The sequence below is a fragment of the Emys orbicularis genome, chromosome 15 (assembly GCF_028017835.1).
Source record: "Emys orbicularis isolate rEmyOrb1 chromosome 15, rEmyOrb1.hap1, whole genome shotgun sequence".
NCBI classification, from domain to species: Eukaryota; Metazoa; Chordata; order Testudines; family Emydidae; genus Emys; species Emys orbicularis.
In genome coordinates this window covers 25,356,878-25,383,717 of record NC_088697.1, presented here as the reverse complement: position 1 = coordinate 25,383,717, position 26,840 = coordinate 25,356,878, and positions in this window count along the sequence as shown.

Below are 26,840 nucleotides of genomic sequence, written 5' to 3'. Positions count from 1 at the left end.
CTGCACTGTACTGGATGGGTAATATATCAGACCTGCTCATGTATATAAATACCTTCTCTTAAGTGTTTCCTCATGCTGAATGCATGAAGTGTACTGACTACGATGGCATAATTGCCAAAGGCATAGGAACATAATAGTCTTCACTTCAGCCATACTACACTAGGGCTGTGATTTCATCAGGTCCTAGATGTTAAGCAAGGCCAAACCTGGTCAGTATTTGGATGGGAGTCCTCCAAGGACAAGCCAGGTGCAGCAAGAAGTGGTATGGGTGGCACTCTGGGACAGGAATAGACCAATATCCCAGCATGGTGCTAGCAGACATTGTTTATTGGAAGAAACATGACAGCGAAGTCCTTTATCACCTAGGGCCATGGCCTTTTCAACTGTTTTTTTGTTGTTGGCACAACCATTGGTGGTACTGGTGGTTTTCTGGCCAGCAGCCAGTTTCAGTTACCTTCTGCTCTAAATCCCACCACTGTACAGGAAATTAGCTCACCTAATTTCCAATGCTAATCATTTGTGTAGTGTTGCTAGGCAGCTGTTACAGTTGCTGTGCTCCTTTTCAGAGATGGGTGCACTTCAGTGGGAGGGGAAGTCATTCTTGTCTGCCACATATTGTACTGCTGAAAGGTGGCTGGGAACCATAATTACAGCAATTGTCCTTTATTTATACTGCACACAGTAATGAGCACGCTCTCATTCTTACCCTCTAGCACAGAGAAGGCAGCTGGCTTGCCTTTGTAGAGGGTTATATGACCCTGCTGGACAAGCCAGTGGAATGGATGTGCCCCCGGGGCAAAAATGTCCTGAAAAAGAAAGAATAAGGCGGAATCAGCAGACTCTTTCAAGGTCAGGACTAGGGGGTAAATTCTACCCAGGACTTACCATATCCTGAAACAGGCAATGCACAAACCCTCAGGCTTTGAGAAACTCTAAGAGTAGTGATGTCTCAGAGCTCCTTGCAGCCTGCTAGGAGTTCTCTTCTTGACCTGCTGAACTCCCAGACTCTCCTGTGGAATTTGCTTGGATAATTCTTACTCAACAGGTTAGTAACTATTCACCAGTTAGCTTGATATGAACCAAGAACTGCAAACAATCTACCTGTGGGACAGGGGCCTCCGGTCTTGTCCAGGATGGGAACACTGGCAATGGTGGACCCCACTCTGCAGTAGAACCCTTCTCTGCATTGCCCTGTAGGGGCCTGGAGGCCAGTGGCGTTGCAGTAATGTCCAGGTAGACAGGGGGAGCACTGGGTCTGTGAGAAATCAATGGGAACATCCACATTCTCACTTCTGGAGAGATAGGAAGGAATACTGCATAAAGGGATCTGGGGGTCCTAGTGGATCACCAGCTAAATAGGAGTGCAACACTGCTGCAAAAAAAGCAAATATCATTCTGGAATGTATTACCAGGAGTGTTGTAAGCAAGACATGAGAAGTAATTCTTCCACTTTACTTCACGCTGATTAGGCCTCAACTGGAGTATTGTGTTCAGTTCTGGGCTCAACATTTCAGGAAAGATGTGGACAAACTGGAGAAAGTCCAGAAAAGAGCCAAAAAAGTGATTAAAGGTCTAGAAAAAATGACCTATGAGGGAAGATTGAAAAAAGCTGGGCTTGTTTAGTCCGGAGAAGAGAAGACTGAGAGGGGACATGATGACAGTTTTCAAGTACATAAAAGGTTGTTACTAGGAGGTGGGAGAAAAATTGTTCTCCTTAACCTCTGAGGATAGGACAAGAAGGAATGGGCTTAAATTGCAGCAAGGGCAGTTTAGGTTGGACATTAGGAAAAGCTTTCTAACTGTCAGGGTGGTTAAGCACTGGAATAAATTGCCCAGGGAGGTTGTGGAATCTCCATCATTAGAGATTTTTAAGAGCAGGTTAGACAAACACCTGTCAGGGATGTTCTAGATAATACACAGTCCTGCCATGAGTGCAGGGGACTGGACTAGATGACCTTTCGAGGTCCCTTCCAGTCCTATGATTTATATGAATCCTGCCATTGCCACTGATTCACTGTGGGACCTCAGGCAAGTCATCTCATCTCGCTGAGCTTAAGTTCCTCATCTATGCAATGGCAGTAACTTTCCCATCTCATAGGGATGCTGAGAGGCTCAGTAAAGTGCTTTGATAGCCACAGGCTCTAACTCTGGGATATTACTTTTTCAGTGTTCTTCTAAGGAAGGATTCAGGTGATTATAAGCACTTAAACAGTCTTCACATGTCTGCTCAGGCAGAGAGGCGCTAGGCGGAGTTCAACTCTAAGTGCACAAGCACCATTGTTACTTCACCCTGTGCATTTTCCTACCTCTGAGCTCAACTTGATCCTTGTGCTGAAGGTTCCCACAGGACAATGCTTGGGGACAGCAGTGCCCTTTGGACAGTAGTGGCCTGGAGGACAAGGGCCAGCCTGACCTGCAATCAACAAGCGAGAAAGGCGTTCAGCTGATTAAAGGCTATGGATGGAAATTAATATAAAAGGCATTCATTGCTCCTATAATAGCCATGGTCTATTCAAGCCAGCAGCAATTCATCTGTAGATTTCCCACAATTCCTTAATTCTCTCCCACATGGGACAAAGTTGAGCTACCATACAAGGTCATTGAGCCAGTGTGGCCTCATATCTAGAAAAGGTGAGTAGGAATCTGAACTTTGGGGTTCTGTTGCTAACTCAGGGAGTGAGTGTGATCTAATGATGAGCAGGGGACTGAGAGGCAGGATACCTGTGCTCTATTCCTAAATCAGGTATAGAGCGTCTAGTCGTTGGGGCTGGGAAACAGGACTTGGAACCCAGGAGTCCTGACCTTCAGTCTCTTCCTCTAACTATTGCTCTCTGCTGCTGAGGATAGGCTAGATCAGCTGCTGAGTCCTTTACTCACAATTCACACATCTGGGGTTCAAACAGCAAAAGGGGCTTTTGAATGGGGCCAGAAAGGGGAATTCTAAACAAGCGGCTGAACCAGGAGCCTGACAAGAACTAGGCCCAAGGGCTCGACTCTGAAGTGGGCATCACCACAGAGTCACTAGACTGAACACATACAAAAATCAACGTTGTTTTAGCAAAGGAAAAAGACAGCACCTTGGAGCCTGGCCTCTGGGTTGGGCCTGTCTGATCCCTGTGCACAGTAGTAGCCTTCCCAGCACTCTCCAGTCACGTCTGTTGCATTATGGTACAGACAGAACTTCCCTCCATCACAAGCTCTGCACCCAGTGCTGCTCTCCAGCCCTCGCTCGGGGCTGTAGGTCCCTGGTGGGCAAGGCTGCCAGTCAAGACCTGTTCCTTTGGGACAGAAGAAGCCTGAAAGGAGAGCACAGTCATATTTATGGGTGGGAGAGAGACCTAAAGATGACGAATCAGTAACTGAGATCTCAGCAATGGGATCCACATGGTTTTATAGACTCACTAGGGTCACTTGGGCTGAAATTGTTGGACTGAGCATGAAGCTGAAGGGACAGAGACAGGACCCTGCTTGATTTTCCATGGCTCAAGGTCTCTCCTGCATACAGGGGCTTAAAGAAAGTCTTTGGAAAGCACGGAACAAACTAGGCATTTAGTGAACGTACGACTCACCTTTAGGACAAAATTGTGGCTTCTGAGGAGGGACACAGTATTTACCCTCTGGGCAGGTGTAGCACTCTTCTCCATGTGTCTGTGGCATGTAAGTGCCAGGGGAGCAGGGGATGGGATTCTTGGTTCCCAGGGGACAGGAGTGTCCCACGGGGCATGGAGCTCCTGAGAGGCCATCGGTGGGTGTTGGTGTTCTGGCCCCCGTAATGCAGTAAAACCTGGAGTAGCAAGAGCAGAAGCAAGAGCCATCAAACACCCACAACTTCAAGTCAAAGAAACAATCCCCCTAAGGACACAGGTGGATAACTGACTGAGCAGTGAGCGTGAGGAATGCCGAGCGCTCAACACACAAGGCTGCTGGATCCTCTCTATACCTAGGAAGGAGCATTTCTGCAGATCCCAAGCCCTGGGTTGACAACAAAGGCACACTGACTGCAGACAGCTGTTCCTACCCAGGGTCCAAGAGAGTGCGGTCCCTTCAAGTGAGGAGTTGTGGGTAATTCACGTCAGACCTGAGAATCAGAATCCAGAATGTCCTAGCTCACAGCCCTCAGCTCATTCCAAGAGATAGCTGCTGCTGTCCCTCGTTATAGTTACAGAAGAGAAATGTGTGCCGTACTGTACCTACCCTGGGCTGCAGTGTCCTGATGGCACTACCAGTCCAGTGCTATTGCAGTAATGTCCTCCAGGACAAGGCTGGCATCCCCGCAGGTTCTTATTCCCTTCGTTGCTGGACCAGGTGCCATGTGGGCACAGAGATGGAGTGGGTGTTCCTGATTAGATAAAGTGCTTCAGAGTCTACTCAGTATCAACATGGGGAGAAGGCAGCAGACCACACAGAGGGGCATTGAAGTCAGAGCGAACTGGTCATAGACATTCAATTGGCTAAGCCTGACGCAGGAGCAGAGCGAGCCCAACGCAACTTTATCCCGCTGAAGTTTACGAAGTGGCTATGGGATAGCATAGGAGTACAGGCTACAGAAAAGGTGAGAGGAAGCTGGCCCAGTTAGGGCGCTAGCCTGGGACTTGAGTTCAAGTCCCTGCTCTCCCACAAAGCTCCTGTGTGACCTTAGGCAAGTCACTTAGGGTCAGATTGAAGAGTTAGGTGCCTAAACACCTTTAAAAATCTGGGATTTAGCCTCTCTCTATCTCAGTTCCTCATTTGTAAAATGGGGATAATAGCACTGCCCTACCTTACAGGTGATGATAAATACAATAAAGATTATGAGACATTCAGGTACTATGGTAATGGGGCCACATAAATACTAAGATCGTTAGAGATGGCAGCTACTGCAGTTCCAGACTCTCCGAGCCTAAGGCACTGTAGGGAGCAGTGCTGGGGGAGCTGGAATTCCAGTGTCTCTCTGCAGGAAACACTGCAGGGAAATTCCAGCTCATGCGTCACAGGAATTTAGAAGAATTATGTTTAATAAATCACTGTACCTGCAAGACAATAATGCCCAGGAGGACAAGGGAGCCCTGTTACTCCATCCATTGGGTCTCTTACTCGGGCACCTCCCTTGCACCAGAATCCTTCAGAGCAGTCCCCTAGAAGGCAGGATACACATTTATACATATAAACAAAGCCAAATGAAAATAATGAGGATTTAAATATAAGTTCCAGGACACAGACACAAAGTGGAAGCCTGAGTTGGAGCAGTGATAACTTCTCCACCCTGACTTAAAGGGCCATCTCTAGGAATGAAAGGGGAGTGCAATCAGAGTGGTTTGTTCCATCCTTAGCTGCTCTGCTGAGCCCGACAGCAAAGGATTTATTGTTACACAGACACCTGTCCATTAGGGTAAGGACTGAAACTATGAACTAATTTCAACTAGGCTACCAAACGGCTATGATCTTGGGCAGCTACAAGCCCTGGAGATATTCAAACAGGTATCCTAGAAGTTAAAGCGTCTGCATCTGAATTCCATTCCCTCCAACCATTCAGGCTTGCAATTTTACTTAATGAAAGGAACCTTTCCTCCTTTTTAGAATAATCTGATCAGGAAGGGAAAGGATGGGCCACTTGTTCATTTCAGCCAAATATCCCAAGGCACTTTACAAAGTGGATCTTACCCAAATTTTAGAGATGGGAAAAATGAGGCACCAATAGGGGAATAACTTGATCAAACTCACAAAGTAAGTCATTGCCAGAGTAAGGAATAGAACCCAGGAGTCCTGACTTCTAGTCCTTTGTTCTAATCATCAGGCAACAACACACCCCACTAGACACACAGAAAATGCTCAGACTGCCCAAGGATGAATGGCAACATACCTGTTGGGGCTGAGAGACCAGGAAACTCACAGTATTTTCCAAGTGGGCATCTCTGACATTCCTGGATACTCTTCAGCTTCTGCCTGGGACCAAAGGTACCTGAGGGACAGCTGTATTGAGTGCCCTGGTATGTTCCGGGTGGGCAGTAAAAGCCCTGCAGGCATGGGTAAAGGGTGAAATCACTGACTGGCCCTTGGCTGCTGTCACAGTAATAACCTGAAGGGAAGGCAGAGGAAGAAAAACCAGTTTAGTTACTGGGAGATATTAGCTACTAAATGTCTACTCATTTACAGATGAGAACTCCAACAGGCTCTCCTAGGAGTTCAAAAGCTTCCAATTGGTCATTCAAGAAAGAAATCTATTACTGATCTTTAATTATTATTGATCTCAATTACGCCACTGCTGGAACAGATAGACAGTTTTCCAACCACTGCATATTCAAAAGGGATGTCAGAAGCCAGTGGTCCCCAGAGCGTGGGTCACTGGCCATCACGAGAGCATTTACTGATGTCCCCAAGAGAGCTAGCTGGTCACGTGGCGCTGGTTCCTCCTCCTTGCTTCCAGCTGCTACATCCCATTAAAAGAAGGTGAAAATACTCTGCACGTCTCCCTAATGTCACTGTGTCATGTAAGCCAGGGTTGCCATTGCCACAGGGATGCTCATTGATTGCCAGTGGGAGGGGAAGTGGAATGTGAATGGGGTGGAGAGGCGGTGCGTGACACAGAAAATACAGTGGGGCAGGAGGGGGACAGCACAAATGTATCGCAATATTAAGATGTGGCTCACACCACAAAAACCCATGTCATAATCTATAAATTGCTGGGCTATGTTGCAGTGTCGATCCTCCCACAATTAATACGAGAAAAACTGCCCCCTTCTGTATGGCATATCAGACCGGCTCAAGAACGGGATTATATCACACACTAGCAGCTAAATAATGCTACACAATCTACATCATCAATATCTCTCCGATGTCTGTGAGCGTGCCACTCTCGAGGTGCTGCAACATAAACTAACACTACTACCTGAGGGGAATATCTCATGGGTTCATGGCCCCATGTTGTGACTCTAGGCACCCCTGTAGTCACACCCTACATACTACAAAATATGCTGTGCGAGGTATCATTTGAAAACTAACACCACACTGGTTATTAATATCACTGTAAAGTGTGTGTGTCAATGTTATCTGTGAAGTTATGAATTCCCTCTATATGATGTTACTAGAACATGTTTAAGGCCAGACAGCCTAGCCTAGGTAAAGGTGATAATCTGGTCTGTCCTAGACAAATGAATGTGTGGGTTTACCTCAATTTACATATTAGAGTAAAAAAAAGCATCACGCTAATCTGGCGGGGGGGTATCCTGCTCCTGAACTTGAGAGACCAAAAATCAGCATGGCACTTGCACCACAGAGATACAGGACACTGAATCCCCATGAGGCCTTCATGACTTGTAAAACGAAGACTCTCCCTTTGGGGATATAAGGAACAGAGGGAGGCTCCATTTTTATCCTTCACTTTAGGAGACAAAGGAACCAAGTGATTTAATCTCTGTGATGGATTCTGGCCAGTAAAAGCTGGAAAGGAGACTGTGGGTGAGAGAAACTATCTTGAACAAAGACTGTAACTTGCTAGATTAAGTTGTTATCTTTCAGATGTATGTTTTCACTTTTATTTGCTTGTAACCATTTCTACCTGTATCCCTGTTACTTGGTAGCACTTAACATGTTAGTAAACTTGTTTTATTTTTACTATAAACCAATTCAGTGCTGCATTTGAAGGGAAGGGTGTGTTTATTCCTATTAAATTAATAAAATGCAATACACTGACTTTTAAAAGAGCAGCAAATTTAATATCTTCTGTGACTGCACAGTGGTAGGGACTGTGCATTGCAGAGAAGTATCTCTGAGGAGCTTGGGGGCTGGAGTTCATGGGTTTTACCTATTAGGTGAGGTTTGGGAGGACTTTACTGGTGAGGAAGACAGACTGGTGTGGCAGGGAGCTGACACGCAGCCTAATCTCCAGCAAAGCTCATGCATGCTGAGGCATAGAGGTAACAGTGGCTCACAGCTCTGGGTATCCCCAGCAGTGTGTTACAATGTATCTGAAGTTTCAAAAGTACATAGCAAAAAAAATTTGATCTGCAAACTGTGATCTGTGAGCATCTTTACTTGAAGCAGCAGCAGAATCAAGCCATGTGTGGGGATCGCCCCATAGGGATGGGGGAAATCAGTTTGGATAAAGCCATAGTTTTTGCTCATATTCAGAATCAAACTTGAACCCAAATATTTTTTATATAGGCTTTAGAAATGTGCTGCTAACTTTACCACTTCTGGTTTCATTTCTGAAGTGCCAATAGAGAGGCCCCTTCTAGTGGTATTTCCATCTAGGACCAGATGTTGACTACCCAGTGAAAGCAGGTTAGAGGTGGATCAGGCCTACCAGGCAACCCCCTAAATAGAAACCCTGACACTGGAAGGTGGTGAGAAACCACAGGACCTTCCCCCACAAAGAGACTTGTGATCAGGTAAGGGACAGAGATCTCTCGGGGGAGGTGCACTGCATGGGGGCCAAGAGAGAAAGTCACACATACTGGGGAAAAGGGTTGACTATGATTCCAAATTCTTGGATATTTGTCTGGACTGAAGCCGTTCTCTGAACCTCCTGTCTATATCCCCCATCGCTGAAAGGGAACCGCCCCTGGCTTTTCACCACTAACTTGGTGAGTAACACCCTTGCTTATACCAAGTTCCTGGCCAATTCACACATGCCTACTCTCTGTTCCCTCTTCCCTTTGGGCTCTCACCCATCTGTGCCCTGGAATCACTCTTGCCCTCTACTGGATGCTGCGGTTTGCTCTCACGTGCCTTACCTTCCCAGCACTCTCCAGTGGGGGCACTGAGGCCAGAACCTTCACAATAAAATCCAGAAGGACAAAGCTGGCACTCAGAAACCATGCTCTGCCCTAGCAGGTTGGAAAAGGTACCAGGTGGGCAGAGTCTGGGCATTGTTGACCCTGCAGCTGAGAGAAGAAAAACAAAACATAACAAACTGACTATGAAACAGTCTAAAGGCTGCTGCCTTCAGGAAACAAGGACTGAAGGAGCCCAGACTGACACAGAAATAATAGAGTCAATCTCTTATAAAGCACTTTTCACCCATAGGTCTTGAAGTGCTTTACAAAGGAGGTTCAGCATCACTAGCCCCATTTTACAGATGGGCAATCTGAGTCAGAAAGGGGAAGGGACTTGCTCAAGGCCACACAGCAGAAGAGCCAGGAATAGAACCCAAGTCTCTGACTACCAGGCTGTGCTCTATCCACCAGTCCACTCTGCCTTTCAATATTTTGTTGCAAAATAACTGATCAGCAGGCCAAGCATTCTGTGGCTAGGACTTCCCACCCCTGGCTCAGGGCATTCCAGATACTCACTGCAGTAGGTGCCCGGGGGGCAGATATTCCCAGTAGCACCATCAGTTGGTTTAGAGCTGGCTGCTCCTCCTGTGCAATAAAACCCAGTGGCACATTTCCCGCTGGGTTCAGACAGACCTGGAATGGATGGAAAGGACAAAGGGGCTCAACCTGAGGCAAAACACTGCGACAGTGGGGTGGAAGCAGCAGGAGCACATGGGTGAACAGCCTGCAAGGCAGCAGGCTCCAATCTTCCCAAGGGGGAAGCATCTGAAGAGATAGCTGAGCCCCATTCTCATACAAGAGCTCTGGCTGATCCCCAGAGCTCAACAAGTCATAAGCAGCTTTGTGCCCCTGAAAAGTATTAAGCTAAATAACAGCTTATGTTAAACACACCAAAATGGTATTGAAAGAACAATAAAAGCAGCAGGGAATAAATGAACCAAAGGCTGTGATAGCAGTATCTCCAGCCCCAATGGAAGTAGAGAATGAAATGAGTCTGATGGGACACCCTGACCTTTTAGAGCCAAGAGATTTGGACAGTTCAGCTTAGCTTCAGGACACTTTCAAGTGTTTATCCAGACAAAACCTTATGAGATTTGAATGTTGGCTCAGGAGGCTCAGTGACTCACTCAAGGTCACACAGTGACCTATGGCAGAGTCAGGAATAGACCGTAGGTCCCCGGGCTCCCTAATGGGAACTCAGTGTAAGTACAGTGGCTGGAGGCAGGGACAAAGAGACAAATATTTGCACCAAAATTCTCTCCTTCAAACTGCCCCATGACGGCTCAACCCCAATTTGCATGGCTGTATCCTCACCTGACGCATGGCAGTAAAACCCCGGAGGGCAGGGAATGGGCTCAAGGCTGCCCTCAGGGCAGTAGAACCCAGCCAGGCACTTCCCTCCGGTGGCAGTGGCTGGACACAGGCAGTTGGCATTGGTGTAATTATCCAGGTCGAAGGGCTGTGCGGTCCATGCAGCCGATACACAGAACCAGCCTGAGCAATGAACACACAAACAATGTGGCTGAGAAAATAGCAGCAGCAGCAGCAGAGCCCCAAAAGTTACCATGGATAAACAGGGTGTATGGTACACTACCTTGGTACAATAGTGAATCCCACTGTGCACGCAACAGGCCAGTGGTGCCAGGGTGTAACACCACCATGGTATAATAGTGAATATGTTGTGCATGTGACAGGCTGATGGTGCAACAGCATAACACCAGCATGGTATAAAGATAAATACAACGTGCATGTAACAGTGTAATGGTGCAACCATGTACCACCACCATGGCATATAATGATAAAATCTATAACAACCCCAAGATCAGTCCTTCATTGCCTGGACTAGCAGTGACTGGGAAGGCTGCGGAGAGAGTTGCTCTTAGTCTCTTGAGTGGGAAGGAACAATACCATCCAGCCACTTCTAGAGAGACTCTAGAAGGCACCACGTCTGGCCCATTTAGGCAAGGACCAGCCAAACAATCTTCAGGCCTTACTAAGAGGAGACCATTCTCTGTGCCCAGTATGCACATGGTACTGCTCCTGCTGGACTAAACTCCAAGGCCTGAATTCTCATTTGCATTGAGGATGGAGTGCTGTAAAGAGCACTTCACATAAAGGAGGATCAGGTCTTTAAAGCCTACATGAGTTACAGCGCAAGTGCCCCTGTGTACAGAGACAGAAGAGCCATCTCCGGGCAAGGGCAACGTGCACATGTGCTGGCACACTTGTTTCCATCTGCACATACACGCAGGGCATATGAGCTAGTTGGGAACCTCATAGGACCCCTCCACCCTTCAGAACGTGCGGCCAAACTGACCTGGACTCACCTGCATCACACTTCCCTGACACGGCTGTTAAATTCTCCTTCCCGCAGTAGTGCCCTGGGGGGCAGGGCAGGCAGCTATCCAGGCTCTGGGTCATGGGGTCAGGGTTATAATAACCCCGGGGGCAAGGAAACTCAGTGGCAAACCTTGTTGCTTAGAAATGAAGAGAGAGAGAGAACTTTTCCTGGTATTCATAAGACATAAATACAATTCCTGCTATACGCTCTTACATTATAATTGAACACTGCCCCTGCTGGTGTGTCTCAGCTCGCCCTGCATATGGGGTAGCTCAGACGGCAAGGCCCAGTCAGTCTCTGGACTCTGCTGATGTTGCAGATAAGGGGGATTCAAGCTAGTTGTGTTCATGACTTGTGTGATCCAGATACTTGTTCACGAAGAACTGGACTGAGACCAACTAGCTCATTTCTCAGAAGCCACTGTTGCATTTAGAATGTGAATATTTCAATCTGGCTAATGGCATGTTTAGGACTCCAACCCCGTGTCCCAGGAGCAGGGCTTGTTTCTCACCTTTGGGGCAGTAGAAGCCAGGTGGGCAGGGGTAGGCATGGTAGCTGGTGGTGTTTTCAGGGCAGTAGTAGCCAGCTGCACAAGGCGAACATGCAGCTTGTCTGGTCAGGTTGTTATAAGTTCCTGCAAGGCAGGGAAGGGGATAGCTGGTCCCTTCTGGACAGAAGTGGCTCACAGGGCAAGGGCCTCCTTTGTGCCATACGTCTGTGAGGAAGAAAGTGAAAAGCAGTGGGAACAAAGGCAAGAGATTGCACCCAGACACTGGATGTTTCTCTCTTGTTGTGGCCATTGTGATCCCACAAGGGAGATCGAGAGGAGGCAGTGCCAGGTTCGAAAATTACCAGACACCACTCTCCAGGGTATCTGAGCTGTGGGAACGATCAATGCAGCATGCACAGAGTCCTTCCTTACAATGTACTTCACAGGCAAGACTGAGCCAAGTCTTACCCAACATTTAGCCTCCCTACATTTTTCCATGAAAACATTTTCATGCATTAGCCTCGCTTGAACCAGCTTTGGAGAACGCGGAAGGAGATGGAACAGCCATCGGGAGAGTTGAGGTTCTGGGCCTAGGAAATTATTTCTCCTCAGAGAGCATGGAGTACAAAGGCAAAGATGGGGGGAGAGTGGGAAACCTCCAGTACTGATGGGAGCCTGTAACTTCACTCTGCTGCAGTGCCCAACATACGCAGCTATTGGGATAGTGTAGACCAATGGAATGTGCTTCCCATTTCACATGTGCATGTTTTGTTTCAAATACCCTTCCCTAGAGGGCAATGGGCATGGCTTATGTGAGGGCCTGGCCAAAGATATATAAGGGTATTAAGTAGATAAGTGGAACAAGCATAGTTCATCTGCTGATGGGAGGGATCCGGCCGCTGAGTGGGCTGCAGACAATAGACAATAGCTATTAGGGAGATGCAGGGGATGAAGTCAGCAACTGAGGGAGAGATTAGAGGGGTGGGAGAATCCTGGGAAATCAGGTCCTATTCCCCAAGGTATGTTTAGATCCAGTGTGGCCAGGTGGCAATGCTTTAGGCAAAGTCAAATGCCCGATAGTGAACGCCGTAGGCAAGTGAAGGCACCGCTTACAATGAATCACCCTGGCTTAAGGTTTATCGTACCTTCCCCCAGCGACATCCTCACCTGCTGGGGATGAGGAGGAGGCTCCAGCTAGGCAGTAGTAGCCGGCTGAGCAGGATCCTGAGGGAGCTGCGAGACCGGTTGAGCTGCAGTAATAGCCAGGCGGGCACACAGTGCAGCTTGACTCCAGCCAGAGGTAGAGTCTGGGGAGACAATTGTGGCATAGCTGGGAAAGAGGGCAGCTAAGGCCAATGTACCCCATTTACCACCAATACCTAGCATCGTGTGCTGTGATAAATATTCCTCTTTACAGGAGCCACTTTGCTCTTTATATCAATCTAGGGACAAAAATCACACTTGTCGGATCCAGAAACCACAACATGATACAGCTCCACCGCTTCTGTACCAACGCCACAGTCCCACAATCTACCCTCCAATATCACATCACTGCCCAGCGCTCAACATCCAGTACATTTGTCCGTTCATTTTTCCATTCACGTGCTGTCCCCAGTGTGGTTCGGTCCTTTCCCTGTGTTTCATTCCGTACCGTCTTGCAGCTATACTATCAATGTGCTGGCACCAGCACTGCCAACTCATGGGGGATTGAAGGGAGCCTGAGGCTTATATAGTCAATACAAAGGCACCTGCACGGTGAACCATTCAGCACTGCACTCTGCTGCTTAAAGAGTAAATATGAAAAACCACCTAGAGGAAAGACTACAGAAGCAGGTTAAAGAATGCATATAGTGCACCTGCCCATGGAAACAGCAGGAGAAAGACAGAGCCTCCGTTTTCAAGCCAGCATGACCACAGCCAAAGAGTTCACCTGTCCGAGAACATGCCCACGGGACATGGGAATGGGATTCTGGTCCCAGCTGGGCAAAAATGCCCAGGTGGGCATGGGCCTCCAGTGCTTGTATTTGTGGCTCCATCAGGGTTTGGGACACTGGCTCCTGTATTGAAACATAAAGGGAAAACAAATCCCGAGTGACAAACATTGCAACCCTTTGGCCACTTTGGCCCTTGTGGCCAGGGTGGCCAAACTGGCACTTTTACAGGTAAAGTGTGGCTTGCAGAGTGCCCCCCCCATTCTCCATCTACCAAATGGGGGGGAGTGGAGATAGGGACTCCTGCCCTGCGGTGGGGTGGTGGGGCTAGGGGCTTCTGCCCAGTAGGGACAGGGTCTAGGGACTTCAGCCCTGCAGGAGGCGCCTGCCAGGACTTGGGGCTGAAGCCCTGAGCTCCACCACCCTGCTGCAGAGCAGAAGCTCCGAGCAGGTGTGCCTGGCTCTTGAACTTCTGAAGATTATTGTATGCGGCTCAGAGGATCAGTAAGTTTGGCCACTCCTGGCATAAACAAAGGTATGTACTGTGTTTAACACAAGCTCTCCTTGCATTAAGATGCAACCACCACAGATGGAGGCTTGTTTCTAAATATTCCATGTGGACTGGACTCTATCCAGGGGAAAATCTTAGACTTGGACTCAGTATCAACAAAATATTAATGAGAATCTCCCGAGAGAGAAAGCGCATGGGTAAAGATCTGATACTAATCTAAGGAGTGCCCAGGCCTAACAACCCCACACAGTAAAAAATTAATTCAGGCCTTTAAAAACCATGAGAATTTTAATTTTTTTTAATTGGGTTGATTTGATTTGTTTCCGTTGCACTTGGGTCACATTTCAGGCTTTGCTCCACAACTTACTTTTTTTTTCTAAATCAACACTGAAATTCTCATGAAATCACAAGAATCCAGGACCAGAGGGATTTAAGAAAAACATCAAATATTCTGGACATCGGCAGCACAAAGACTTATCAGTAAGAAACCCATGTGGTTTGGTAAACAAAACCTATGGAGTGTTTTGTATTATACAGAAGCACTGGCTCTGGCCGGAGCCCAGAGCTGCTGCTGCTTCCCTCTCATCTTGCAACCCCATGGCTCTGAGAAAACTGAGTTCTGATTCTTTATGAGTGTCATCGCAGAGAGGCCGAGGCATCTGCTCATGTGCCAGAATCAACCCCCCATACTTTGCAAATAATTTCTGTCACTTGCCAAGAGTCGATACATAGTTTCAAGCCCCATCCTGCCAAGTAAGCACTCATAGTCTAAAAGATTACACTGTTTGTCATGCCAACCGACCATGCCAACACCATCATGCCAACCTCATGCTCCAAAGCCTCTCTGCCATCACCTCATATTAATGCTACTGCACCAGCTTCCTATCACAGTGCTAACATGCCAACTTCACACACCAGCCCACTTTGCCATCCTCCTGTCCAAAGCTTCTATACCTACCTAATGCCTCAGCAACCTGATGGCAACTTCTCTTTCCAGGAGGAGGCAGGACAAATTAAACAGACAGAATAGAAGAGCTCAAGGAATATGGAGAAGATAAGGACCCCGTTCTTTTCCTCCCTTTGCCCTTGGGAACGCTAAGTCAAGTACCTGCTGTGCAGAAGAATCCTGGCCAGCAGGGGCCACTCGGAGAGGATAATCCCCATTCTCCACAAAACATCCCTGGAGAAATACACAGGGGAGAGAGTATCATTTAACTGGAAAGAGCACTGGGAAAACCAGCGTACAGTGTGCACTTCTGAGCAGGGAGAGGGTGAATCAGTGAGAGATCCCGTCATAGCATCATCACAACTGGAAAAGCATCTTTCCAATTTAAAATTTGCTCCTGTGAGACACCATGGATGTTAGAGCATCCTTATCTCCTCCAGGGCAGTATCAGACATTGGTTCACAATGGGGACACTACAGATAGCATTTAAGTATATTTTTATATCATTGTTTATTTTACATTTGTTTCCTGGAGGTAAAATGCATTCATTAGGGGTTTGGGACAGTGGTGCCAATTCAAACATTTCTTGGGAGGTGGGGGAATTCCAGTCCCTGCCCCTCCCAGCAGGAACCCTATTCTGGTTCTTGCTCATCCCCCCACCCTCTTCCTGCAGGGATCCCCACTGTCCCTCGGGTGTGGAGTTTCCCCTCTCTCTTACTAACACAATGCATGAGCTGGTACCCCCAGGAGTGGAGTTCTCAGCAGACTCCCCTGCACTCTGCCGTACTGGAACAGACTCCCTGTGCACCAGATTGCAATGCCATTTGGCCCGGCTGTGATGAAGGGGCAGACTGGTCAAATTTGAGTGGCGTTGCAATCACGCAGCAGAAGTACAGGACTGCTGCTTTAAAATGGTGAGCCCATGCCCTCCCCCCAGCTCCACAGCCTATGTAATTGTGAGAAAGTGCAAAAAGCTTGGGGTAGGGGGTTGCCCCCTCTGAACTCCCAGTTGGCAGCACTGGTTTGGGAAAAGAGGTGGCACGTGGAGTGATCTCTCTCTTACAGAGTGGTCTGCAGGATGGGAGAGCTGGAGAACTACTGCTCTAAGAGGTTTCCTTACCTGCAGGGCATTGCTGGCACCTCTTGGCCTGGCTGATTCCATGAGATGGGTTGTAAGTGCCAGCTGGACAAGGGTAAAAGCTGATTCCAGTCTTCTGGGGGCAGTAAAAGCCAGGTGGACAATGGTGCATTATGCCGCGCTGACAGTGAAACCCAGCTGGACATGGGAAGCATTTGTCTTGACCTGAGAGGGCAGTTCAGGAAAGGAAAGAAAAAGCACCACTGAATGGCTCACTTCTGTAAGACTCTTACTTGCCTGGTTCTAGACTTGAAATAGGAGGACTGGAATGGTATTTTCTTTGCTTTCCTGGCTTCACTGGTCTTTATACATACTGGAAAGCTCATGAGGCAGTTTGTTTTAGCAAGCTTTCCAGCCCTGGTTTGCAGGTCGAGGAACTTTGCAGAAGCATCTACATTTCTGGGTGCTTACCCAAAAGGCCAGCGGCCACTGTAAGGGCATTTCTACTCACCTCCAGGTCTGACCACTTGATGGACGCACAACAATGAGGAAATCTGGTTGAATATTTAACAGCTCTGTTATTGTAGAACGAGAGCTGCTTCTGTGCTTCTGGGACTTGGGCTGCTCTAGGAGTGACACATATGGAACATTGTCCTTTGGGACACATCATCCCAGGACACAGTGAAACAATTGTCTCCCCATCATGATGCAGCATCCTCATGATATGACAGTGCAACAGCCCTGAAAATATTTGGGGATGTAGTTTCATGTCTTTCAGCCCAGCCTGCAGGACATGGGATTGCCCCACTCCAATCAGAATAGGTGGAGACCCTGCTTTGACTTGCAGGGTTATTTATAACCATGCTGTAAGGGTCAATGCTTGTCACACTGCTAACTCCTAGACGGCACAGATCTACAGGACTTTAAATGGTGTTCCACACACTTATGCCAGCAAGTAATTTGTTCTGGTAGGCATATTGCACCATAATAGGATAACAGGAGAATAACACTGGAGCCGTGGAGTGCAAACTGGATTTCTAGTTCCCTCCCAGTTAGATGGTAGCTCAAGCAAAGCAGTCCTCTCCCCAACCCCTGACCTGTTGCATTGCTGTATTCCCCATCTGGGCACGGGGAGGGTGCTGCTGAGCCTGCAAGGCAGAAGTGTCCTTCGGGACAGAGATCCCCCGTCACAGCATCCATTGGCTTTGGGGTCCGTGTCCCTCCTGTGCAGTAATAGCCTGAAAGCAGAGAACACAGGGAATCCATCACTCACCTTGTCTTGCTGCAGAAGCGGGAGGGCACTCAGCAGAAAATAAGAACCATTATAGTGAGGGTGTGAGTGAATTGGCTGATAGTTGGAAAAGCTGTTGACATGCCTCACCTGCTGCACAAAGCCCTGCAGGGGAAACCTGGCCTGCCACATTGCAGAAGAACCCAGGGGGACAGGGTAGACACCAGCTGGCATCCTGGGCTCCCCTCCTCTCGTTCCAGGTACCAGCAGGGCATGGCATCTCGCTTGGGTGTTTCGTGCCAGCAGGGCAGTAATAGCCTGCTAGGCAGAGATCACCAAAAGGAAGTCCCACCTGGATCAAGGAAAACAAGGTGGATATTGTGCCTGATGCACTTCACAGTGTGTTAGAGGGTCAGGCTTCACCAGCCTATCCAATACTCACGGGTGAGGTGCTGTTGGACCCTTGGGCACAATAATATCCTGGCTGGCACAGTCCCTCAGGCATGGCCAGACCAGCTGTGCTGCAGTACATGCCCGCCATGCAGGGTTTGCAGGATCCTGTCCCCATGGCACCGAGTATGTCCATGTAAGTGCCCTGCACAGAGAAAGCTATTGAAGCCCTCGGAAGGCAAGAAATCTCCAAGGAAGAACTTCTAGATGGAAGGAAACACTCTTGGCTCTTACCACTGGACATGGGAGAGGCAGGATACTCCGAGCTGGGCAGTAATACCCTTTGGGACAAGTCACAGGTTCAGCCAGGCCGGTCTGATTGCAAAACGTCCCCTCTGGGCACTCTCTACACAGAGACTGACCAAGGACCTAGAGGGAGAACATAGCAGGAACTGAGTGTCAGAGCCCCCACTTGTTCAGAATGAAAGTTGTGAGCAATGTGAAGGGTGTCACAGGTGTCACAGGCCCATCTGCTGTTGTGGATAACACCATGTGTCTGGATAGCAACAAAAGGGGTACGGTTTACAAAGCAATCTAAAGACGTCAGAGCAGATCCCTGTCCTGGACTGCAGGACATACTGTCCCTCTTCCACCCCACTCCAGACTTGGTCAGAATTTAGTCTGTTGCAGCTGGGTGAGCGTCAAGCTTGAGAGAAAATCTGAAGCCAACAGAGTTTCATTAGTCTGGTGCTAACATCTCACACATCTGCCCCCCTGATTCAGATTCTGAAGGCTTCTATGGACCCAGAATAGTCAGTAGCTTAGTTCACTGCACTTACAGGCTGGAAACTCCCAAGAGGGCAGGGTTCTGGTCTGAAAGCTCCGGCCAGTGAATAATGCCCCTCCATGGCCACATGCTGAAGGGCAGTCTTGGCAGCTCCAGTACAGAAGTAGCCAGGTTTGCAGGGTCCAGTGGGAGCTTGGCTGTTTGTCCCATCACAGTACAGCCTGGGTTTGGGAAAACACACATCATAAGTAGACACATTTCCTTTTGACACAGGAAAGCATTGTCTTAAAACAATAAATGCCCCACTAACTGGTTGGAATCACATAGGATTCACAGATCCTCTATGTGCATGGATCTTACAGGGATAATGGAGGAAAGGCCATCCTTCATCCAGAATTTAATTATTTTCATCAAGTCTTATATTTCACAGTTTGATACTGAGAAGAATAAAGCTTCCTTCCCCTTAGTAACTGTTAGGGAAATGTGAACCAAAACTTTTCAGTAGAGATCAGATAAGCTCACAAAAGTTCAGATGCCTACCCCCCCCCCCCCAACCCAACCCTCAAACTCCTAGCGCCACAAGCCTGGGTTGGAAAAGCACACACGGGAGATATTCTCATGAGATTCCTGCTAGATTCCAACTCCTGGGTGGAACACAAATACCATCAGATACCTCTTTGTTATATTGTCATGTATCTTACTGGCTGGAAACTGGGTACACAGGAATGCAGTAATAGAAAATACCGGGGTGGAGGGGAGGTTTGGATTCACTCTGGGCTTTGGGTTTTGGTGAGGGAGAGCTAATATTTTATCCAGACTTGTTGTCCCCTTCATAATAAATTATAAAGGAAATTGCAGGGGCCACCAAACACCAGATGATTTTACTGACAGCATTTACTAGAATACAGAGATGCACCAATCCAAAGGTCAGATGCATCTGCCTTAAGTTTACATTCCTAACCACTGGCTGCTATGTGTCACAGCCTTACGATTCTCTGACTATTTTATGTATGCTCACCCACTAATATCTGACAGCAGCTGTGTGTGTCCTAGAGGATGAAACCCTTATAGTTATTATTAGAGCCATACACTGTCCTTCATAATCATCCATGCAGCTTCACAGACTCTTAGACTCCAAGGCCAGAAGGGGGCCATTGCAATCATTGAATCTGCCCTCCTGTATAACACAGGCCAGAGAACTCGCCAAAATAATTCCTAAAGCAGAGAAAAATGTCCCATCTTGATTTAAAAATGGAGAATCTACCACAACCCTGGGTAAATGGTTCCAATGGTTAATTACTCTCGCTGTTAAAGATGTATGCTTTTTTCAGTCTGAATTTGTCTAGCTTCAGCTTCCAGCCATTGGAAACCATGGTTGTCAATGGGAATGCCACACATTGAACAACACCCTGTCTAAACAACAAAGGGTATCCCCCTGACAAGGACTAGCATGAATTGGGTGGAGGGTCTCTAGGTCATGGCACCCTGCACTTAGGATTCAGCAAGCCTAACTTTAAGCATGTGAAGAGCCAATGGGATCAGTTTCCTGCTGAAGGTTCCTCACTGCAGGTCCCCTGACGATCACATGGCCTGGTTTATAGCAACGGGAGAGCAACCACATTGCAGCCTTATAAAACTGAGCAATGTTCTTCTGCAGAACGGGAAACTTACCCAGGCGGGCAGTCCAAACACTGCTTCAGGCTCCTCAAACCACTCACATTACTGTAGGTCCCCGGAGGACAGGGTGTAGGTAACAGGGAGCCAGGTGGGCAGTATGCTCCAGCAGGGCAAATATCACCTGTCACACCATCTGTGGGCAACTGAAATTGGAAAACAGATCCTTTAACAATTAATAGCGAAAGAAGTAACTGTATCAAATGAGATGAGTATGTTAAAGGGATGCACTGATTTAGTCCCAAGTCTATACAGAACCTTACATCAATGGAAGTGTTTTGCTTTTTTTAAAATTCCCACGACATTATATTTTGTTTGCATGTAAACACTCCCTTACCATGTTTGCGACCTAAATATTGCAGCACTGTGCTAGTGCATGGGAGCTAGAAAGAGAAACTGACTATAAAGAAAGGTGATAATGATAAGTCTCTTTCTGATGTCCAAGCTGAGAGCAATGCAGGAAACGGACAGAGACCATTACTGGTGAAAAGGAAAGTAGATCTGAAAATCTTTTCACTTTCAATGACAGATAGGCCCAGATTGGCACATGGGAGTCCAATGCTCTGAACACTGGAGAAGTTCAGACCTGGGTCTAAATCTGAGGCCTAATTTTGCCTCTTGGGCTTCTCCACTAAATCAGAACCCAGAATTCAAACTTCTCAAAGTTTGTGGCTGTTTGGATCCTTCTTCTAATCTGGATCCTACCTCTCCAGCTCAAGACTGTATCTAGTTTTAATAATAGATAGCGTTCATTAATAACAGAGAGAAGAAAATTCACTGTATTCATGGATTTTTTTTTGATTGAATAGTTTTGCATGGGATGGTAACTTGAATGAAACTATGCCAATTTACACCTGCTGACGATATGGCCAGCCCCTGATATTTAGCCTGTCCTTTCAGTTACAAGTGCTGAGACTGGGATAACAAGATCATAGGACTTCATCTTGTGCCCTTCTAAGTCACAGGCAAATTTCCCATTGACATCACTGGCAGCAGAGACAGCCATGGGCACACAGCGGGGAGAATGCTCAGCACAAAGGGCTGCAGAGCTAAGGCTCCTGGGGTACGTCTCAACTGCATCTGGGAGCAAGCCTCCAAGGCCAGGTAGACAGACTCACTTTAGCGGGGCTTGTGCTAGCGTGCTAAAAATAGCTGTGTCGATGTTGCAGCACTGGCAGCATGGGTTCACCTGAGCTTGGACCTGGGGGTAGGACAGGCTTCAGCTTGGGTATCTGGGCCCAGCCCCGACCAGTGCCACAACATCCACGCTGCTATTTCTAGGGGGCTAGCTTGATCCCCCTAGTGCAAGTCTGTCTATGCGGGCTGGGAAGCTTGCTTCCAGCTGCAGTGTAAGCTTACCCCCGGAGTCCTTCCCTCCTGGGCCAATGAAGGAGAAGATGGCAGAGAAGCCCGGCTTTGAGCGAAGAAGAACTTAACACACAACTTACTGGTGTCACTGCTCTGCCCCGGCAGTGGAACCCAGCCTCGCAGAGGCCACTGGGGCCTGTCTGTCCTTGACCAGCACAGTAGAACCCACCTCCACACGGGCTGCAGTCCAGCGGCGCAGCCAGCTCCTTTCTCTTACCGTATGTGCCCTCCGGGCAGGGCTCAGGACGGGAGCTACCTCTAGCACAGTAAGAACCCTGCAAAACAAAGCCAGGTTCTCACAGGGCTAAAAGCTCTTACAATAAACCCGGACTTGGCCCATCTGCCTCCCCTTTTATTACAAAACCACTGCAGAACAACTTACAGCTGGGCAAGTTTTGGGCTGTGTCATGGCAGGAGAGTCACAGTAGTACCCTGCAGGACACGGTTTACAAGTATTTCCTCCTTCCACAGCAGAACTATCCCAGTAGAAGCCAGGCAGACAGGGAAAGGAGAAGGGGAATCCAGTCCCTGGGGGGCACGTGTATCCTGGGGGGCAGTCTCCGGTCTGGGAAACAAAAGACAAAAGGGATCGTCAGTCCTGGGGTTGTCCTTGTTGTTTCGAGATGGGATGGGTGAATCAGTTCAGCTACAATAAGAAGTGGCTTGAGCTTTGGCCAGAATTGGAAACTTTTATTATTATTAGAGTTGGGCAGAAAAGGCAAAAGAAAATCCTATAACATTTTTTAAATTAAATTTTGCCCTGTTTGTTTGTTTTTGGGGGGATCGGTCAAATTTTTGATGAAAAAAAGTCAACAAAATCTCAAATTTTGAAAAATGTCCACCAGCTCTCTTTGTTTATTTATTCTTGTTTATTTTGTTGAGTGCTGACAATGTGCTCGGTGCTGTACAAAGCCCAGTTAGAAAAGACAGTCCATATCTCACAATATAAGCTGTTAAAGGAAGATGCGTGGGAGCTGTAAGAGAGCAGAAAGAGGTGTAGGAGATCAGTGATGGAGGGGATGGGAGAAAAAAAGGGTGTGGTTGAGGTACAAAGAGAGGATGGCTTGATGGCTGGAAAGAGGGAGGTTGTTGCATGAGCAAAGGGCAGGGTGAATGAAGGTGCAAAGACAAGAGTGGATGCAATAGACAAGAGAACCTAACTGCAGAACATCAACCTCATTTTGTCTCCTGATCTCAGGTTAAAGGACCTTCTGGCTCACTCCTGCTACAGTGTGGAATGACTGGGCTCTTGGGATGCCTACAGAGTTCTGGGGGCTGAGACTCTTCCCTCAGAGAACATATACACTGTAGCTGGGAGCATGCTTCCCAGGCAGGTAGACAGACATGCTAGCCCCCAGGGAGGTAGTATGGGCAGAGGCTTAGGTTAGCTGCCTGAGTATGAATCCAGGGAGCTGGGTGGGTTTGTACTCAGGCGACTAGCCCAAGCTACTACTGCCCGTGCTACTGCAGGCTACCCAGTGATTTTTAATGAGCTAGCTCAAGCAGGTGGGAAGCATGCTCCTAGCTACAGTATAGACTTCCCCCACTGAGGAAGGAAGGGTAACACGGCAATGACAAACTTCTCTCTCTCAGCTAAAAGTTTGGTTCCCCCCATGCTGCTGAACCTCTAATCTAATTATTTTTACCACACATTTCTTCTTTACATCTCTTATTGATGTGAGAGTCCCAGGTCTTTGGAGACGGGACTACCAAAATGACAGCTCCCAAAACCCATAAGAGCCAGAGAGGCACCAGCTGCTGGCACTTGACATATCTTTCATGGGCTGTATTTCATCAGAGCATCATAAGGCAGAAGCACTGGATAGACAAGCAACATGCTAACTATTACTGAGAAGGCTCCATCACCAGAGTCACTGCAAGAGGGTTCTTAGGTCTGAGGGCACTCACTGGATGGGGAATTCCTCGGGGCTCTCTCCATTCCCTGTAGCAGTACTTCCCTGCAGGACATAGCAAGCATTCATCCGCTCGGCCCAGACCCTTCTGCTCACTGTAGGTTCCATTAGGGCAAGGTCTAGCATGAGAGTCCTGGAAATGAAACACAGACTGCTCTTTAACATAGTGTTATCACTACTGCATCCCACAATGCAAAACCTCCTACTGCAGAACACACAAAAGAATCCCGCTTGGGTCTGGGAACAAACATATGGGAAAGGATATTGGAGCCAGATGTGGAGGCAGCGAAGATGATATTGGGATTCTCCAATCTTTCCATTCTGCAGATTGTTTCGTAACAGAGGTGTATGCTTGGTCTACATGCTTCAAGAGTACTAATTCCATTTCTGGCTCACAGACGGTACGGTGAAAGGCAACTGCATAGACCTTACTCTAGATTCTAGAATTCTTATCCAGACTCATGCTCCTTGTAGCAGGAACCGTCTTTTTGTTCTGTGTTTCTATAGCACCTAGCACAGTAAGGCCTTGGTCAATGCCTAAGGATCTTACGCGTAAACACACTATGAATAAGGAAAGAAAGAAATAAGGTTAGTGAATCCTATTATTTCAGGTATTAAATCTCTTTGTCTCTTTATTAATTAATTATTATTATTAAATTAAAATTATCTAGTGGCAGCAGCGCCCACAATGTGATGGGTTCTTTAGAGACATTTAAAAATAATAGTCCCTACGCTGAGTAGCTCCCAGGCTAAGGACAGATGGACAAGTAGACAGAGGAAGTTAAAAGGAAGGGAAACAACATATTTTTATTTTATAAAACATACATCTTAAATCAGTTCTCTGTAGGCAGCATGGTAGAAATGACTTAAATGTGGATGGGGTACAAATAACAGTAAGGAGGAAATGTGTATTAATTACATGTAGATAATATAAAAACCTTAATAAAAACTGAATGCAATTTCCAACAAGAAAAACCAAAATACTAAAAACATCCTTAAAAATACAGCTGGGAAGGTAAGAAAGAAGTCAGAGAGAAAGGTAAAGAGGCCCAACATTATGGCACAACTTTATACACGCGGCAAACACCAAGCTCTCTGAAAACCAGGAAATCATGGAAACCAGAGTAAAAAGATCAAACAGCCTAGAGCTGGTAAGGACTCCAGCAGCAAGACTGACTCCACTCTAGCTTCCCAAAAGCAAAGCCCAGAAGATGAGAGAATGGTGAATAACAATAACCAAATAGATCCCCTTACAATGTCACCCCGGGGACAGTAGTATCCTCTTGGGCAGGCATTTCCATTGGCATCTGGAGCGACTGCCTGTCCTTCGGGGCACAGCAGGCCCGCAGGGCAAACCATAGCAAGCAGCATGGCCTCCCTGCTGGTGATCTCATCAGCACAGTAATGTCCAACGAGACAGGCCAAGCAGGAGGCAGAGCCTGGGTCCTACAGGATAGAGGACACATAATACAATTTACATTTTCACAGCACAAAGGGACCCCAAAGCATTTTGAAAGCTATGTCCAGGCACAGAATACTTTGCAAAGGAATGCAGCTAACTCTGGGGTGGAGGATTGCACATAGGTAAACAAATTGCCCAAAAAAACACTGTAGCTGGGTGGAATCACTCAAGCCTCAGGACACTATGACAAAACCCTATTCTTACAGAAAGTATCATGGCATCTTTAATACCCACAAAGAAAATAGAGGAACCCTGGTTTTAAGGTCTCACAAAACATACCTCTATAGACAAAAAACAACATGTAATTCAGTTTATTTACCCTGGAAGCATGAAAGACTGAGTCTCTCAACTGGGAAGCTCCCCCTGCCATTGCCCATGGCTTATCTGTGGATAAAGGACTTTGTTCCCCAGCCCTGTCAATCCAACAGCTTTCATCAGTACAATAGGAAAAGAGAGGAACACAGAAATCCCTGTTCCCCCCAGCCTCTGCGTGTCACACTGGATTGGAAGGCACGACGGAGAGATAATCTGGGTCTATCTGTCATACATAAGTCCCCATTCATCATTTATCTCCCCTCTGATCTTAATGAATAGTTCCAGCAATAATTACCAAATCTCTGCAGCAATAGAAAGTTGGCCCGGGTGGAGATAGTAGGGCAATTTGATAGCGATGACATGCCGGTTTCCCATCAATATGGAAATTTGGTAATTATCACTAGAATTATTCATTACAGCTTAGTGACAGACAAATAAGGAATAGACCCAGCTTTGTTTGTCAGAACAGCTATCTCACCCATTGTCCCCTTCTGTGGATCTGACCCATTGTTTTACCTTCCACAGTCAAATGAACATTTGATTCCATTGCAATCCCCCAGGAGCTGGGGCTGAACAGAGGAGCCTGCTCCCCGTCATTCCTCTGCAATAATTAGCTGACATTGAAGGGGAAAAAACCCATCCAAATTACAAACATCTATAAAACTGCGAGCAGCCAGCTGGGGGGAAACAAATGAAACCAGAACCTATTAACACAATGGCTATTTCCATGGCAATTGGATTGTGGTTACAGCTGTTCCTTTCACTTGCATTCATAATCATGGAAATTAGGGTTAGGACTGATCTGTGCAGAGACTCAGAACCCTCAACCTGCAGGATCATTCCCTATATTATACTCTCCAGGCCTTTCTTTGAGCCAGTTTTTAAAAAAACAACAACGGTGACAATGCTTCTCCATTGCTTTCCATAAGAGAGAACCCCACCGTCAAATAGACTCTACTGTGAGGTCTTGTCTGTATTTAACTTAACATTTCCCATCATTTCATTCCTACCAGTGCAGCTCCACTATTGATAGACAGGCCACAGGCATTTCTACCAACGTATCATCTACGCCGGCTCTCAGCATGCTTAGATGACAGAACAGTAGTAATGCCAGTGCCTTGTCTACACTACGGCTCCCACTCTTGCTACTTCCACTGTCAATGCCAGGGTGAGGAAGTTAAGAAAAAGCTCATTGCAAACCCAGCCTTGAAACTTAAGGGGAAGGGACCATTTTGGTCCATGGTTTGAGCTTCCTTCCCAGCCACCCTTCAATTCTTGTGCTGCACAGCAACTAGCATGAAACAATTGCCACTTACTGAAAAGCTGCCAGCACCACACGCTTGGGGAGTCACAGTGCCAAGGTCAGGGCAGCGGTATCCTCCAGGGCAGGGGACACAGTCTCCAGCCACCTTTGCTCTTTGCTCCTTGCGGTAAGTTCCTCTGAATAAGGATAGAGGGGAGGAGGCAGAGTCACTCATGGCAGCAAATTTGGTGCAGCCTGGGTGTTGCTCTTTCCTTGGATATAATACAGGGGAGACACCACCGGAGGAAACTGAGACAGACAGAGTAAACTCACTGTATCCAGAGCTGGTAGGAAACGTCCCACCCGTGATGGAACTCACACAAGCCTTGACCTCTGGAAACATGCAA